Source organism: Erinaceus europaeus, chromosome 3 (genome assembly GCF_950295315.1).
Source record: "Erinaceus europaeus chromosome 3, mEriEur2.1, whole genome shotgun sequence".
NCBI lineage: Eukaryota > Metazoa > Chordata > Mammalia > Eulipotyphla > Erinaceidae > Erinaceus > Erinaceus europaeus.
In genome coordinates this window covers 106,985,903-107,004,074 of record NC_080164.1, presented here as the reverse complement: position 1 = coordinate 107,004,074, position 18,172 = coordinate 106,985,903, and the positions used below count along the sequence as shown (strand labels likewise).

Here is an 18,172-nt window from a genome sequence, read left to right as displayed (position 1 = left end):
TGGTCATTTCCACTGTACAACTGAATTATTTGGCAATCTGGACTAGCAAAACAGGTCACCTGGGCAGGTGCTTGGTTTGACAGGCCTACATGATCTTGGGGAATCATGGATAACATTTCTGCCTTTTTGACTTAATGTGGAAAAAAAAAAGTAAGGGTCCAGGTAGTGGTGCACCTGGTAAAGTGCAAACAAGATAGTGTACAAAGACCCAGGTTCAAGGCGCTGGTTCACACTTGCAGGGGAAAGGCTTTACAAAAGGTGAAGCAGTGCTACAGATGTCTCTTTATCTCTCTCCCTTTCTACCTCTGCCACCCCTCTCAATTTCTCTTTGTCTCTATTAGTAAATATCTAAAATTTTAAAAATTTGAAAATATACAAAATCTTATTTGTGATTACCTAAACCATTTAAAAGATTTGTGCCACATTGATTAACTCTGAAGAATCCTATCTTTTACTTACTATTTTCAAAGAAAAAAAATAATGTAAGCACTCACATTCAAAGCAGTGTTCTGTCAGTTTGAGAAGTGAAGGCATCTTTCATCCCTTCAAATGTGTAGCTTTTTCTGGCCCATTAGAGGAGATAAGCATCTATAAGGAGACGGACTGTCCTTGGCTTTGCTTTTCAGATCCCACCTTTGCAGAGTGAGATCATCCACTATTCACTGTTTTCTTTCTGGCTTACTTCATTCAACTTGATTCTTTTCATTTCCACCCATGTGTCATGGGGAAGGCAGAATGAGTCCTTCATGGACTGTGGTTTATTAGGGCAGATTGGGGTCTCACATGGGGACTAGGGGGAGAGTTGGGAGCCTAATTCCCTGGGGTGCAAAAGGATGACAGTTTAGTGGAGGATATAATAAACTGACACCTGTCCTGGGGAGATGTGAAAATATACCCTCCTGACAACAACAGTCCTGTAAACCACCACCCTCTCCATAAGCTGATACCAAAGTTGAAAAAAGAAAAAGAGAAAGGGGTTGGGCATTGATGCACCCTGTTAAGCACACATAGGACAAGGACCCATGCAAGGATCCAGGTTCTAGCCTCTGGCTTCCCAACTGTAAGGGTGTCGCTTCACAAGCAGTAAAGCAGGTCTCCAGTTGTCTATCTCTCGCACTCTCTATCTCCTTCTCCTCAATTTCTCTCTATCCTATCCAATAAAATGGAAAAAATGACCACCAGGAGCAGTGGATTCAGTGTTGGCACTGAGCCCAAGCGATAACCCTGGAGGCGAGAAGAGAAGAGAAGAGAAGAGAAGAGAAGAGAAGAGAAGAGAAGAGAAGAGAAGAGAAGAGAGAAAAGAAGAAAGAAAGAAAGAAAGAAAGAAAGAAAGAAAGAAAGAAAGAAAGAAAGAAAGAAAGAGAGAAAGCAAGCAAGCACAAGGCACATGTTTTCCAAAGATCTTTGTGAAGTCACAGACATCAGCTTGCCTCTGGTTCCTTTGTGCCCTTCAGGAGAGAGAAGTGAGCACTGCCCCCATGTCATTGTGCATAAATGAATCGTGTGGGAACAGTTAATAGCTTAGCTTTTAATCAGGCTTATTAATATGTGAGCGAGCTGGCACTGAAAGGAACTCAAGCTATAGATGACCCTAATTTGGGCAAGTTGAGAGTCCAAGGCAGGAGCCTGTGCCCTGCCAGCATCCGCTTTTGTGAAATGGGTTTAAATTGTCCTGCCATCACTCGATTCCTACTTATTCCTCCAGGTAACCAGTGTTTTATCAGTGCTTGGCTGAATGGAAAACTGGAAGTGAGGGCACTGTCTCTGATGTCAAATGCTCCATTGTCCAAATAACATGGCTTCCATAGACTTTTTACTAAGAAATCTTACTGTAGCATGGCACAGTCTTGGTTGGGGAGTGTGGGGGACTCCAAACCTGATCAACTTGCCGCAGACACATAGCAATGCCTACTGTTGCTATAACCCAATTTCCAGTGCCTGTGTTGTAATAGGGCACAATAGCAAAGGCACTAGACAGTTTTGGGATAAAACTGAGAAGTGTTTAGTGATGCAGCATCAGAGCTAAAGATAAGTCTAGGGCAAGGGTAGATAGCATAATGGTTATGCAAAGAGAAGCTCATGCCTGAGGCTCTAAAGTCTCAGGTTCAATTCCCCCTCCTCCCCTAGCACCACCATAAGCCAGAGCTGAGCAGTGCTCTGGTAAAAAATAAATACATTATAAAATTTTTAGAAAATTTAAAAAAGAATATTAAAAAAGATGTCTCAAAATCATTAATAAAAAGAAGAGGACAAGACAGCAGCTGGATTATCAAAGCACTGCCAGGTCTTCATGATCCTAACAAATGATAAATTAGTTAGCTGAAAGGCAGCTGAGATCCTCTTTACAAGCACACGTAAATATATTTTACATATATAAATATTTGTATACACACACACACTCACACACACACTTAAAGTACATGTAGCCAGGTAGCTTCTACAAATGGATATATATTTTTTAAATCTCCAGGGATATTGTTGTGACTCAGTGCTGGCACTATGAACCCACTGCTCCTGATGGCCATGTCTTCCATTTAATTGGATAGGACATAAACTGAGAGGGGAGGGGAAGATAGAGAGGAAGAGAGAAAGAGAGACATCTATGGACCTGCTTCACCACTTGTGAAACATCCCTTCTGCAGGTGGGGAATCTGGGGTTCAAACCCAAATCCTTGTGCAGGTCCTTCAGCTTAGTACTATGTGCGCTTAACCAGGTGCACTACCACCAAGCCCCCTAATTTCTTTCTTTTTTTCTTTTTAATTTGACAGAGAGAGATGTGGATGGAAGGGAAGACAGAAAGAAAGAGAAACAAGTGCAGACCTGATTCACCACTCAAGAAGTTTTCCCCTAGAGGTGGAGACCTAAATATGGCGATGAGTACATCGGATGAATTGTGCCACCACTTGGCCCCCTAGATTCTCTTGATTGTGGCTTTTAGATATATGAAAACAGTAGGCATCGGCAAAGCTTGTATCTTCTGGTGATTGAACCTTTTTCTCTTTTTCAACCACCACCCCCACACTAGTCATTCTCAAGATTTCTGCCTTAATTATTAGTTTGTTGATAAAATACAACAACTTAATGAGGAGACTGTTTACCTAATTTCAACTGCTTATTTATATAAATGACAGGAAAACAGCATACCAAGGAGGTTTCCACAACAAAGGGAAAGCCAGGCTGTTTGCTTCTTATTCAATAGGAGGGAGCGGAAAACTTGACTTAATTGAATCATTACCTTCAAGACGAGACCAAACATCAATTCTAATACTGTAGTTGCAGTAATATTGATATCCATATTCACTGACTTAATGAAAGCATGCCAGGTAGCTTTAATATAAACCTCCTGATTTCTAATAAGCCATAGCAGAGACATTCTCATTATGTGTTCAACTAACTCTACCTGGAAACGTTCATCTGAATTCTCAGTACAACACACTGAGAAGACTCAAAAATCTCTGTACTCTCCTTGGTCTCAGTGTCTGCACAACAAGTTCACTCCATCACCATTCCTTTCCATCCTTTCTGAAAAAAAAATTATTATCTTTATTTATTTACTTATCTATTTTAAAATTTTTATTTGTTTATTCATCAAGTATGATAGCAGGAGAGAGAAAGAACCAGCTATTACTCTGGTACATGTGCTGTCAGGGATTGAACTCAGGACCTCACACTCAGGATCTCAAGCCTGAGACTTTGATGCTTTTCCACTGTACTACCTCCCAGACCACTTACCTTTATTTATTTATCGAATAGAGTCAGCCAGAAATAGAGAGGGAAGGGGTGACAGAGAGGGAGAGAGACAGAGAGGTACCTACAAACCTGCTTCACCACTCGCAAAGCTTTTCCCCTACAGGTAGAGACTGGGGGCTTGAACCCAACATGGGTCCTTGTGCATTGTAGCATGTGCATTCAACCAGATGTGCCATCACCTGGCCCCCCCTTTAGTTTTTAAAATAGAGACAGAAAGCTATTTAGAGGGAAGGAGAATAGAGAGACAGACACACTTGCATCATTTCTTCACTGCTTATGAAACATCTCTCCAGCGAGTGAGTACCAGGGCTTGAACCCAGGTCCTTGTAAGTAATAATGTGCACTCTACCAGGTGTATCACCTCCTAGTCCCAGGACTTCATGCTTGAGAGTCCAACACTTTATCCACTGTGCTACTGCCCAAGCCCTGGAAAGTTCTTCTTATTTTTCAAAATGAATTTTAAATTTTTTATTTATTTAATAGGACAGAAGGAAATTCAGAGAAGAGGAAATAGAGATAGAGAAAGAGATATATGTAGCACTGCTTCGCTACTTGTAAAGCTTCTCCCCTGCAGGTGGGGACTGGGGGGCTTAAACCCAGGGTCCTTGTGCATGGTAATGTATGCACTCAACTGGTGGGCCATAGCCAGACCCTTAAAATTTCATTTCTTAAAAATGGCTAGATTATTTATTTTAAAGGAGATGAATTTATGGATTTTCATGAGAGAGAGATTTTCATGACCAGAGTGCTACTCCATTCAGATCCAGCATGTGGAGAAGCCTGGGACTGAACCTGGAGCCTCTGAGTCTCAGACACACAAAGACTTCAAATCTCCAGGTCTTGGATGCTTCCAAAATATCATTCTACCTTAACAAAAACACACTATTAAAATGATTTTTAAAAAATTGCTAGTGGTTTGCAATATTATGTGGATCTAGCTTTACACCTGCATATGTGGGTATATAAGACACCACTGTTGTAATTAAAATTGAGACTTGGCTGTGGTGTATAATAAAGGACTCAGCTTTATGTGGAGTGGCTGGGAACGGGTTCAAACAATCAAAGCTCTATTAGGTTGTACAGTATTATGGGATGTATATTTTAGGTATGGCAAAATAAGCAGTTATAGGCAGGGGCAAATAAGTTAAGTCTCATAAGCCTGTGAATTAGTTACCAAAAGTTCATCCCCATGAGATAAACAGTTGTCGGCAGAGGTATAGGTTATTTATATGGCTCTAAAGGAGTCTAAGAGTTTACCGGCTAGCTGACTCACATGTGTTCAGTTGCCAGGAGAGGCAGCCATGGTGGGCACCTCGAGGACCTTCAGCAGAGATATGTCTGAGCAGGAGAAGAAGCAGGGGCCAAAAGGGCTGGACTTCTGCTTACCTTTGCTTAAGTCCATTTGATCTACGCACAATCCATTGTGCATTTGTGTAGTATGTTCTGTTGCCAGGCTATGTGCTATGTCCAACATCCTATCGTTGGCCGGTATACTACATCACAACAATTCCCCACTTCTTAGTATCATGAACAAGATGCTCAGAGTCTGTATAAGTATTGGAGAACAAGCGAATCTGCAGTGTTTCTAGGGTTTCCTCTGTAAGTCTTGACTTCACCCCCAAAAGTGTGGTCACAATAACTGTTAGCATGCAGACCTGTGGCCTGGTATCTGTGTCCCAGAGACAGTCCATCACTCAAGGAAGTTCAGAAGAGAGACTTACAGAGGTGTCCCTGAATTCAGATGATTCTTGGGTGGTGACCATGGCATATTCAGAGTGTTCTATATACTTCTGTGATATTTAATCAAAAGAGAAAACAATAAAAACTGTACCTACCAGTGTTTGGAATTCCTCTCCCCAAAGGTTTTACTAATGTTTTGCCACTGTGCCCTAGTTAACCTCTATAATATTCAAGTGAAAAAAAAAAAAAGAAAGAAAGAAAAGAAAAAGAAAGAATGAAAACAGCCAAGTCTTAATTTTCAGTTATAAAACATCAGCATACCACACCACAAAGTGCCAGTTTCTATCATTCCTCCCAGCATCCACCAGAGTTCACAAAGCCCAGGACTACCAGATTGGCTACTATTTTTCTGCAAGTTCATTTATTTATCTGCATTTCACATAGTTGTGAAACCACTGAGTTGTTGTCATCACTTTATTTACTTGACTTGACATAGTCACCTCTGTTTCCATCCATTGTGTCCTGAATAACACTATCATTTTAAGCTACAGAGTGCTATTCCATTACACATATATCTCACAACCTCTGTTTTTTCTTCTAGTTTATTTTCTTCACATATTGGAGACTGTTACTATTTTTCTTACAAGGACTATCTCATAACTATTTCAGTCTGTCATCTGGCGGTGGTCATTTAGGCTGCTTTCATGCTTAGGCTGCTGTGAATGGAGCGGTAGTATGAATCTTGTTCAATTAGAATTAGCATGTAAGTATCATTAAACAAATGGCTTCATATTATATAAACCTTCATCTTAAAGATTTAGTTTATTTATTTTTTAAGTATTATCTTTATTTAGTTATTGGATAGAGACAGCCAGCAATTGAGAGAGAAGGTGATAGAGAGGGAGAAAGAGACAAGAGAGACACCTACAGCACTGCTTTATCACTTGTAAAGCTTTTTTCCTGCTGGTGGGGACCAGGGGCTTGAACCTGGGTCCTTGTGCATTGCAACATGTGCACTTAACCAGGTGCACCACCACCCTACCCCTTATATAAACTTTCTTAAACTGGTAATAAAGTTTTAAAAAATAATTTGCTCTAAAATAAATATTTAAACCCACATTTTACCACATATACATATGTATATTTAATTAAATTCACATTCAAAGATATGCCTGGTACATGTATCATATATATAAACATAAATATACATCTATTTTAATGGACCTGTTAAAATATATTTTATCTGTTTTACTTTGACAAGATAGATCACAGTACTTCTCAGCTTTGGCTTATGGTGGTGCAGGGGGTTGAATCAGGGACTTTGGAGCCTCAGGCACAAGACGATTTTTTCATAACCACTGTACTGCTTCCCCCACCCAGTGGATTTTCTTTTTAATCAAGAACACTGCTCAGCATTGGCTTATGGTGAGTTTTCAGACATCAGCTTTATGCTAATTATGTTCAGGTCCCATAATCCATTTTGCTCACTGTAAGAGCAAGGTTCCCAACACCTCCCCAAACAGACAAACAGCAAAGTGAACTCAGTCCTGCCTGTGGTCAAGCCTCTGGAACCCCAATGCAAAGTGGGTTTTCATTTGCACTGACAGACACTCCCCCATACCCCCCTACCCCACACACACCCACCCACAACCCAAGTATTTTCACTTGTAATAATCTGATTCTCTTGAGGAGTTTGTTGCCTAGTAGAAAGTGTCTAAATGACTGACGGCTTTTCAAAGTATGGAGATAATTTCCAAGCTATGTTGTCAAGGCCGTTATAGGTAATAAGCAAATCCCTCAGGAATTCCTACAAGAGATGGGTAAGTTACACATTTGTTCCAGAGGGACATTTTTCATATTCAATGAGTAAGTGCATTTGTTGGAGTACAGAAAGCTACCTGGGAGAGATGATCTATTTTAAGCAAGCGCTATAAACACGCTACATTAATAATAGCACTACAGAAAATGGGGGTCCTGAGAAATAGGAATCCGAGAACGTGAAGCATGATGGAAATTTAAAAAAACGCAACCAACAGTAATAAAAGGACAGCAAAAAGTACCATAATTTACCTGTCTGGCAGTGCAAAACGACTGACTAGCATATGTACTTGATGATGTTTCCCTTTGCAAGAATCTTAAGGATATGAAACCATCCCAGGATTAAAAGTCTGATCTATTATACAAAGTAGCATTTGAGAGAATTTGTTTATAAGCTCTTATTTCAAAACAGATGAGAACCTGTCATTTTGGAATAGGTAGAAAGAGCACAACGCTTACCACGAAACTGCTGCTGCTTATCTCTTGCCTCTTGAGAGAATGGTCATGCACACTAATCTGAAACTATAGAAAGAGAGGCCAACAGATGGCTCACCTGGTAGATTGCACATGCTATCACGTAAGAGGGAGGACCTGGGTTCAAACCTTGGGCAATCACATGGGAGAATCTGTAAAGGGGAGGGGGTCAGAAAAGGCAGAGCAGTGCTGTAGTGTTTCTCCTTCTAGATCTCTCTCTCTCTCTCCTCTCTCTCTCTCTCTCCCTCCCTCCCTCACTTATCTAAAGAAAAAAAAAAAGGCTGCCAGTTAAGTCCTGCAGGCATTAACCCTGGGATAACTGTGGAGACAAACAAACAAATCACAGCTATAGCAACAACAAAGCTAAGTACCCCCCCCCACCACCACCACCACCATAGTCAGGGCAGTTTCTGTGTCTCCTTTTCTCAGCCAGACCTAGGAGGTGGATTTAAACGATGGCAGTGCCAGAACCTCTAGCAGTATTTCACACCACCAGACAGGCCATGCCAGGCAGAGGGCTGAAGTCCATTTAATCTCTAACAAATCTCTAACAAAACCATTATGCATGTTCTGTTCCTACTGAAACCCAGTTCATAAAAGGCATATCTTAAAAGTTAAAAATCAGTAACACACAACTGTTGGTAAGAAAAAGCAAGAATGCAACTTTATTAAAAGAAAAAGAAAAACCAGAACTAAGACATTATTAAAAGAGAAAAAACATTGGCCCATGAGGAAATAGGAGATAGGAACTCAAACCTTTCCCTCTCCTCTCTTTCTCTCTCTAAACCATGTAATTTTGGCCCTCTACACCTGCTGTTTTCTTCTCTACAAACACCAATAGATATTCAGGAGACCAAGGTTTTAGCTTAACAATATGGATACTAATCAGTTTCCTCTCCCCATGCTTGACATCAATAGTTGTTTTTCATCTAAAGTTCTTTCTCTATGGTAATGTTAATTAGACTGGATTTCTTTCCCTTCCATCACTAATAGGTACAGGCCAACATCTTTTACCTTAACATTAATAAACAATAATAGAGTGGGGTCTAGGAGATGGTGCAGTGGATAGAGCACTGAAGTCTCAAGCAGGTCTTATGTTCTATCCCCGGTAGTACATGTTTCAGAGTAATGTTTGGTTCTTTCTCTCTCTCCTTCTATTATTCTCATTAGTAAATAAAAGAAAGGAAGAAAGAAAGAAAGAAAGGAAGGAAGGAAGGAAGGAAGGAAGGAAGGAAGGAGGGAAAAACAATAATAGATACACTGATATCTTAGCAATAGTAGATGGTAACTTCAATTTCTTACATATATATATATATTTGCCTCCAGGGATATTGCAGGCGTTTGGTGCCTGCACTATGAATCCACTGATCCTGGTGGCCATTTTTTCCATTTTATAGGATAGAACAGAGAGAAACTGAAAGGGAAAGGGGGGGGATAAAGAGGGAGAAAGGCAGACGCCTGCAAATCTGCTTCAGTTTGTGAAGTATCCCCCCTGCAGGTAGGGAGCCAGGGGTTCAAACCCAGATCCTTGAACTTAATACTATGTGCACTTAACTGGGCTTGCCACCACATGGCCCCCTTAATATATATATATATATATATATATATATATATATATATATATATATATATATATATATATTTTTTTTTTTTTTTTTCTGATTGTACTATAAAACTAACCCTTCGTTACAATGAGGTGACCAAGGCTTCTATAGTAAAGTAACTGCACTAATAGTTATAAAAGTGCATTTGAATATAAGTTCATTGTGCATGGGAACTTTTTTCCCTTAAAAAAAATAGACCAAGTATAGGACTTAGTTCAAAACTTTCCCTAAGCTTATGTTTAGGAGCTCCCAGCTGGAAATTTGATAGCCCTGTTATTTTTCACAAACACCTGTCCTTAGCATTATGTGAGTAAGCCAGGAAAGCAACAATTTCCTTCCCCAATAGTTATGGGAGACATGAGTGCCTGGGGAACATGTGTTCTGGTGTGAGGCAGCAGTGTCTGTGTTCCCCCGGTTCTTTCTGTTCATTTCCGGTCTCAAGGCTGGGGAAAGTCACAAACTGCTCAGACCCATTGAGAAAGGCAAATTGGCACAAATTAAGGACTGCTCAGGCCAGTTTGGCAATCACCTTCCCATCATCTCTTATAATGGGTGTTTTTCTACTCAGTATGTAAAGAAAAACCTAAGTAGTTACTTAGAAGAGGTGAGGAGGGTATTTGCATCACCAGTCAATGTAACAAGAGAAATAGATAGGTGTTTTTTTTTCCTTTCTCTCCCACAGAGCTAGGGATAAGGTACAATAGAAGCCTTTAAAGTCTAACAGACCCTCCATGATAGCCACCATCATGTGGTGAATGAACATTCAGAGTCAGGTTATTTGGTACACCAAGTTTACAAAATCAATCAATATTAATTGACAAAAAAATTAAAATCAACAAGTCCTTGATTCAACTGTGAGAGAATGCGTTTTAGATCTTTAGAACCATTGCGGTGTGTTCATATATCTTTTCAAATGCAGATTTTATAGTCATATATACATGTTGTATTTCCAATGGAAACTTAGCATCTAACATAAAAGGTATTAAAGACATAAACTATACAGTAAACATCAACAAGGAGAACTTACATCTTTTAAAGAGTTTTAAGTAATGAGAATATATTGTAGCCATAGAATGAATATACAAGTTAAGGTAATATGAGGTTGATTTTTGGCTGATCTTCTTTACTCTTTACTAAGGCTAGGGGCTATGTCATGATGATGTCTGCAGTCTACAACATAATTGTATTAAATGGGACATGGGACTACTCCAGAAGGCTATGGGTAAAGGGTAAAGTCCACTTCTTGTCTCTAAAGCACTTTAAAAGGTACCCCAGGTAGGGAAGGGAAGTGGTACACCCAGTTGAGTAGGGAAGTGGTACACCCAGTTGAGTGCACACGTTACAGCACACAAGGACTTGGGCACAAGCACCTGGCCCTCACCTACAGGAGGGGAAGCACCACAAGTGGTGAAATAGTGCTACAGATATCTCTGCTTCTCTCTGTCCAATCAAATAAGGAAGAAAGAGAGAGGGGGGGGGGAATGAAAGATGGAAAGAAAGGAAGAAAGAGAATGAATGAATGAATGAATGGAACAAGGAGAGAGAGTATGTGAGTAGAAAGAGAAATAAGAAAAGGAGAAAAAGGAGGAAGAGTGACCTCCATGGCAGTGGATTCATCAAGGAAGCATCAAGACCACATGATAAACATGGTGGTAATATAAAAAGGGAAGAAGGAAAAAAACAACAACAAAACCCCTCACAACTTATGCAAATGACAACATATTATGTAGCTATAACCTATGTTCCCACTGCTGGGCAGTGTAGAGTCTCCTTCTTGTTCTTTATTAAGTAGATCTGTTCTTTATTAAGAGAGAGAAACTGACTCAGCAAAAAGCAAATCCAAAGACTATGAGGTGTCTAAGCGGCTTCACTGTCTGGCAGAGGACTAAAGTTAGAGTCAGAATCTAGGCATGTGAATAGCTTAATACTAACTTAGGCAAAACACACTGGTAGCAAGTTCAGAAAGAGTATGTTCTCCTGAGGTGGTACTATTTATTATATATATAAATGTCTTTATTAATGTATTTATTATGTATTTATTAATGGTGGGTGGAATGCCAGAATGTCACTTTGGCACATGTGATGCCACAAGTAGAATCCGGGACCTCACGCTGAAGAATTCTTTAGTTTTTAAATTATTTTATTTGTTACTTATTGGCTAGTGACAGAGAAATTGAAAGAGAAGATAGAGAGAGAGAGATCTGCAACCCTGCTCACAGCTCATGAAGCTTTCTACCTGTATGTGGGAATCTGGGGCTTGAACCCGGGTCTTAGTGCATGGTAACATTATAATGGATCCACCACTGCCCAGCCCCAGAGTCTAAGTCTTTATCCACTGTGCCACCTCCTGCACTGCTCCTCTGGAGTTTTAAAATGGGAGTCTTTCTTATTCTTTCTTTCTTTTTTTTTTTTAGAGTCTTATTATTATCTTTATTTATTGGATAGAGACAGCCAGAAATTGAGAGGGTAGGTGGAGATAGAGAGGGAGAGAGACAGAGAGACACTTGTAACCCTGCTTCACTACTCACAAAGCTTTCCCCCTGAAGGTAGGGACCAGGGGCTCAAACCTGGATCCTTGCACATTGTAACATGTACACTCAACCATGTACGCCACCACCCAGCCCCAAAAGGAGGAGCCTTTAAATGAAGATAGGTAGCACTCTACTCTTGAATCTTACATTTTTCAGAAAATTCCCATTTCTTAGAGACCCTTGTGGCCTTCTAGCTTTTGGACTTCACACTGAGGGTAAGTAACCAAAGACATCAAGTAAGTAAGAGGCATATGCAGTGTGTCCAGAGTTCTGACCTGAGGGACAGGGACAAACTGTTGAGTTTGTCCCCTTGTTTCCTGAATGGAGAGAGGGGCTATCCTTATCTTCAAAGTCATCTCCAGCTAAAAGGGCTGGTAAGTATAGCCAAGTAGAAATCCCCTGGGGGTAGAACATACATGTCTCCATGAGTGAGGACCTGGGTTCAAGTATGGAGGGAAGGAAAGAGGGAGACAGAGAGAGGAAGGAAGGAAGGAAGGAAGGAAGGAAGGAAGGAAGGAAGGAAGGAAGGAAAAAGAGAAAGGGAGAAAGAGAGAAAGGGAGAGAGGGAGGGAGCGAAGGAAGGAAAGAAGGAAGGGAGGGTAGGAGAGAGGAAAAAAGGAAGGGATGAAGGGAGAAAGGAAGGAAGGAAGGAAGGAAGGAAGGAAGGAAGGAAGGAAGGAAGAAAAAAGAAGGAAGGAAGGAAAGAAGGAAGGATGGATGGAATGAAGGATGGAAGGAAGAAAGGAAAGAAAGAAAGGAAAGAAAGAAAGAAAGAAAGAAAGAAAGAAAGAAAGAAAGAAAGAAAGAAAGAGAAGGAGGGAGGGAGGGAGAAAGAGGTATGGAGGGAAGGAAGGAGGGAGAAAGAGAGAGGAAGGAAGGAAGGAATGAAAAAGAGAAAGGAAGGGAAAAAGAGAGAAAGGGAGAGAGGGAGGGAGTGAAGGAAGAGAGGGTAGGAGAGAGGAAAAAAGGAAGGGATGAAGGGAGAGGAAGGAAGGAAGGAAGGAAGGAAGGAAGGAAGGAAGGAAGGAAGGAAGGTAGAAAGAAAGAAAGAAAGAAACCCCTGATACAGTCTAAGAAAGTTAGGAATGGTGCCTGGCTCACAAGGGGTCCTGAGTTCAACTACTGAGCACAGGGAGGCTCTGGACTGTTCTCTTGAATCTTTAAAAACCACATACACTCTAAGTAGAGTAATTTTCTCTCCTCACAGTACATTTACTTCCTTACTTCTCAATAATTTGGTGATGTCTCTTCACTGCTTTGCCCAGGGGAATTCAGAGAGACAAAGAGGGATAAGTGTTCTCCAATATGACACAGTTTTAGACTCTGGGAAATTAGGGGCTGTGGCAAATCCTCCCAGGCTGTTATACAGATTGTCATTTTCTGACAATCACAGAAATTATGCAGAATGGTTTCCATGTATTAAATCATTAGGAAAGGTGGGCCAGGGATTCAGAAGTTGCCATGCACAAACTTTGTCTTCTCTCACTGCCAATGCCATGCATATCACAGTATGCTCTTACAACTTGTGAGAATAGTTGTTAAATAGAGACTATCAAAATCTAGTGGGCAGTGTCACATCCTCTTTGAAAACTTTGGAAAATTTCTTATTAGTACATTCTTATTAAGTTTCTTAATGTCATTTGAAAATAAATCAAGAAAAAAACAGAAATTTAACTTGGAGAGCTAAACAAAGCTTGGCAATTAGTTTAAAATTCACTCAATATTCAACTAAATTTGCCTATGTGTTCAGCAACCTGCTTCTTTAATGAGCAGTGTACAGTTAGTTCTGACATTTTCTGTAAGATAGTAGAAAATCATGTAATGGATAACATTTCTAGGCTAAGAGAAAGCTCTCCAACTAAAATGACTAGTCATTAATTAGCCTTTAAATTGTACAGATTTTTGGCATGATTTCAACAGCTGGCAGAGTGATTTCCAAAAAAGTCTATGTGACCTAATTCAACAGACTGTTCTACACCAGCAACTGTACTGTAGCACATGATATCAAGTGCCACAGGACAAGAAATCAGAGGATTTGAGTTCATTAGATGTCTAGTAGACTGATCACCACATAGAGGAGGGGTTGAAAGGACGAAGGTCACATTGATTGAACTGTGACTGTCTAAAAAGGAAGAACCTCCCAGGAGACTCTCAAAAAGAGATAGGCATCTCACATCTCCCCTAGGGACATTCCTGCAAATCAGCATGTGGGGTATTAGGTGTCCACAGATGCGGCCTTTAACCTGGGAACAAAAGAGAAAAGAAACAGAAGGGTGACCTAGCCTGGGGGAACACTGGCCATCAGTGCTTAGATTTAGTGTTCTGTGCTTCTGCCATGTGTAACTTCATGGTAAAATGCAAGGTGGATGAGGACAGATGGAGGGGTTCCAAGACTCAGAAGGAATCTCAGAGTCATGCCTGCTGACTGAAGTGCACCTACTCACTTCCTCCATGAAGAGCCCTCATTATTAAGGGCTCAAAGGATCAAACATAACGTGTTGATTGACTGTTAGTAACTTGAATTTTTCAAGAGGCAAAAATTTGTAAAGGAGAGAGAGAGAGAGAGAGAGAGAGAGAGAGGGCATTTACCTTACAAGGCACTATAGAATGTTATAGATGAGAAAGGTGAGCTCACTGTATAGGGCATGTGCCTGTCATATGCATAGCCAGGGTTTCATCCCCAGCACCACATGGGCAATCCATGGCACCACGGGAGGTTTCTGTGCAGTCATCTCTCCCTCTCTTTATCTGAAATGCAGAGATGAGAGAGCTGGCCAGGGAGCAGTGAAACTGCAGGCACAGATTCCCTACCTCCCCCCCAATGAAATAATAAACAAATAAAAATTTTAAAAGAAAGAAAGGAGCCAGGCAGTGGCACAGTGGGTTAAGCGAACATGGTGCAAAGCACAAGGACCAGCATAAGGATCCTGGTTCGAGCCCCTGGCTCCCCACCTGCAGGGGATTCATTTCACAGGCGGTGAAAGCAGGTCTGCAAGTGTCTATCTTTCTCTCCCCCTCTGTCTTCCCCTCCTCTCTCAATTTCTCTCTGTCCTATCCAACAACGACATCAGTAACAACAACAATAATAACAACAATGATGATAAACAAGGGCAACAAAAGGGAAAAATAAAAATATATATATATAAATTTTAAAAACGAAAGAAAGATCACTCAAAAGTTTCACCAAAAGCAATGCCCACAAGGCCTCCTCCCCTCCCCTCCAGAATTACTGCTGCGGCTTGGTGCCAGCACTATGAATCCACCGCTCCTGTGGCCATTTTTTTTTCTATTTTATTGGATAAGACAGAGAGAAATTGAGAGGGGGTGGGGAAGATAGAGAGGGGGAGAGAAAGACATCTGTAGACCTAGTCCACTGCCTGTGAAGTGACCCCTCTGCAGGTGGGGAGCTGGACTCTTGAATTGGGATCCTAGAGTGGATCCTTGCACTTAATGCTATGTGCACTTAGCCCAGTGAACCACCACCCAATCCCCAAAGCCTGCTTGACACACTTCAGGAGGTGACCAGCATACATGATCCTAATGCTGGAAAGGTATGTGCTTTGTGTGTCCTTGCCCCCTCTAACATCATAGGCAGATACTTTAATCCTCATCTTGGGTTCCCCTGCAGTTTGCTAGAAGGAAAACTCTGAACATGGTCTAGAAGGTGGCTCAGTGAAAGCACTGGACTCTCAAGCATTAGGTCCAGAGTGATGTCTGGTTCTTTCTCTTTCTCTTCCTATCTTTCTCATTAATAAGTAAATAAAATCTGAAAGGAAGAAAGAAAGAAAAGAGAAAAGTAGAGAAAAGAAAAGGAAAGAAAAGAAAAGAAAGAGAAGAGAAGAGAAGGAAAGAAAAGAAAAGAAAAGAAAAGACAAAACAAAAAAGAAAAGTACACTCTGTACCCAAACACTACTTGGAAGATATACTACAGCCCAGCCAGCACCAAAAGAGTGAGTGAAAAAAGAAGTAAAAAAAAAAAGGAGTAAAAACCTGAGAAAGAAATGACCTCATTTTCAGCTATTGCTAACACTTAAAACAATAGGCTGAGAAAATGGTTTCATTAAAAAATAACAAGGTAGGGCTCACAAGGGTCCAGAGCAAGATGGGCTGCATCAAAAAAATCTCTCCATCCTCACTCGAGGAGGTCAAAGAGAATTCACCACAAAGGTAAAGACTCATTGTGTGGCCTGGCCTCTGTCTCCCACCTGTGGGTGCCTCTAGCCCTCTTCTCTGCCCTGGAGTGAGATGAAAGGTTGAGCCTTGCACACTGGTGTTCACATGGCCTGGAATCTTCCAGACTAGAGACTTGGAGCCAACAGCATTTGCCTTTTAGCCTTGTGCTTCCTGATTTATTTTAGGAACACAACGACCCTTTTGGTTGTACCGATCTTGATCTTACCACTACTTTTCCATTGTACCAAAGTCTAATAATACTTGATTTACTATGTGTTGCCGGAAAAGTAATGACACATTTTTGCATAGGAAAATACCTCACAATGTTTCTATCTCTCTCTCTCTCTCTCTCTCCCCTCCCTTTCTGTCTCTGTCTCTCCATATATATATATGGGGCCAGGCAGTGACGCACCCAGTTAAGTGCACATAGTATAAGCACAAGGATTTGGTTTTAAGCCCCTGCTCCCCACCTGCAGGGGGGAGATTTCCCAAGCAGCAAAGCAGGTCTGCATGTGTCTTTCTTTCTCTCTCCCTCTCTATCACCGCTATTATCTTAATTTCTCCCTGTTCTATCAAATAAAATTGGAGGGAAAAAATGGCTGTTGGGAGCAGTGGATTCTAAGTGCAGGCACCGAGCCCAGCGATAACTCTGGAGGCTAAATAAATACATAATATATACATATACACAATATTCTTTATTTTATGATTAATGTTTGTTTATTTATTTATTTATTTATTTATTTATGAAAGTGTCAGAGGGAAGGAGACAGAGTGTGAGAGAGAACCAGAGCATCACTGGTTGATGCTCTGAAATCGAATTGGGACCTTAAGCTTGGGAGTCCAACACTGTATCCACTGTACCACATCCTGGACAGCTGAAATGTTAGTTTTTAGATCATTTATTGATTTATTCTCCTGAAAGAGGGAGAACAGAGTGCTGAGTGAGGACTGAATTGGACCTATCTGGAGCCTCAGGTATGAGAGTTTGTTCCACTACTGCTTTGCAATCTCTCAGGTCCCCTTGATGATGATGATGATTTGCAATCATTACCAAGTCCCTGCAAACAGAACCCAGAGGGAAAAATCCAAGCACAGTAATCTATAAAATCCTTCATGAACACTTCACCAGAGATCCCAGGTTGAACTTTCCAGAGCCAACTGGTTGACCTTCATGAGCCATCCAGGCAGACAGAGATGAAAGAAGAGGAAGACAGAGAGGGGCAGCACTGAGAGATTACACTTTTTTTTTAAATTTTTATTTATTTATTTTCCCTTTTGTTGCCCTTATTGTTTTTTTATTGTTGTGGTGGTTATTGTTGTTGTTACTAATGTCATCATTGTTAGGACAGAGAGAAATGGAGAAAGGAGGGGAAGACAGAGAGGGGGAGAGAAAGATAGACACCTGCAGACCTGCTTCACTGCCTGTGGAGCGACTCCCCTGCAGGTGGGGAGCCAGGGGATTGAACCAGGATCCTTCCACCGGTCCTTGCGCTTCACGCCACATGCACTTAACCCGATGCACTACCGCCCAACTCCCTATGGAGACCACTCTTAAAGCTTTTCCTGTGCAGGTGGGGACCAGAGACGTGAACTTATGAGCCTGGTAATTTGTGCTCTACTGGTATGCCACCACCTGGCTTCTGTGTGATCTCCAAGAATTCAGCAGGGTGATTTATTTCTGCTCTACAATGCTGAGATTATGAGTACACACAGAGTGGCCTACAGATCCCTCCAATCAGTTCTTTAGCTAAATGCCCATGCACAGAAGAAACCACATGTGTTTCCACTGTCTTTCCAACCTTTAAACACAGCCTTCAGGGAATAAAGCAGAGTGAAATGAGTTGTGCAAAGAAGCGAGAGGAGAACCAGGAGACAGGCATCAAAAGCATTTCTTCAAAACCCTCATCTATATTTTACAGCAGGGGGTATTATGAATTGCCTGCATTCTGCTCTGTCTTCATAATTCAGTGTGTCCAGATCTACATCTGTTGATAAAATTGGCATCTCCATTGTACCCTTGGGACACAATTACCCAGTAAGAACAAGGCAAAGGTAGACATTATTATTATTGTACCCTATGAGATACAATCTCTACTGTCAAAGAAAAGGAAGAACATTCATGTCACTAGAGAGAAATAAAT

The 18,172-nt window shown here is 41.0% G+C and overlaps 1 protein-coding gene across 2 annotated transcripts in view; it reads right to left on the bottom strand.

Annotated features, from left to right (window-relative positions):
- Nucleotides 1-18,172, bottom strand: part of UNC5C (unc-5 netrin receptor C) — a 409,388-nt gene that overhangs the window by 217,823 nt on the left and 173,393 nt on the right. The gene's annotated exons all lie outside the window — the stretch shown is intronic.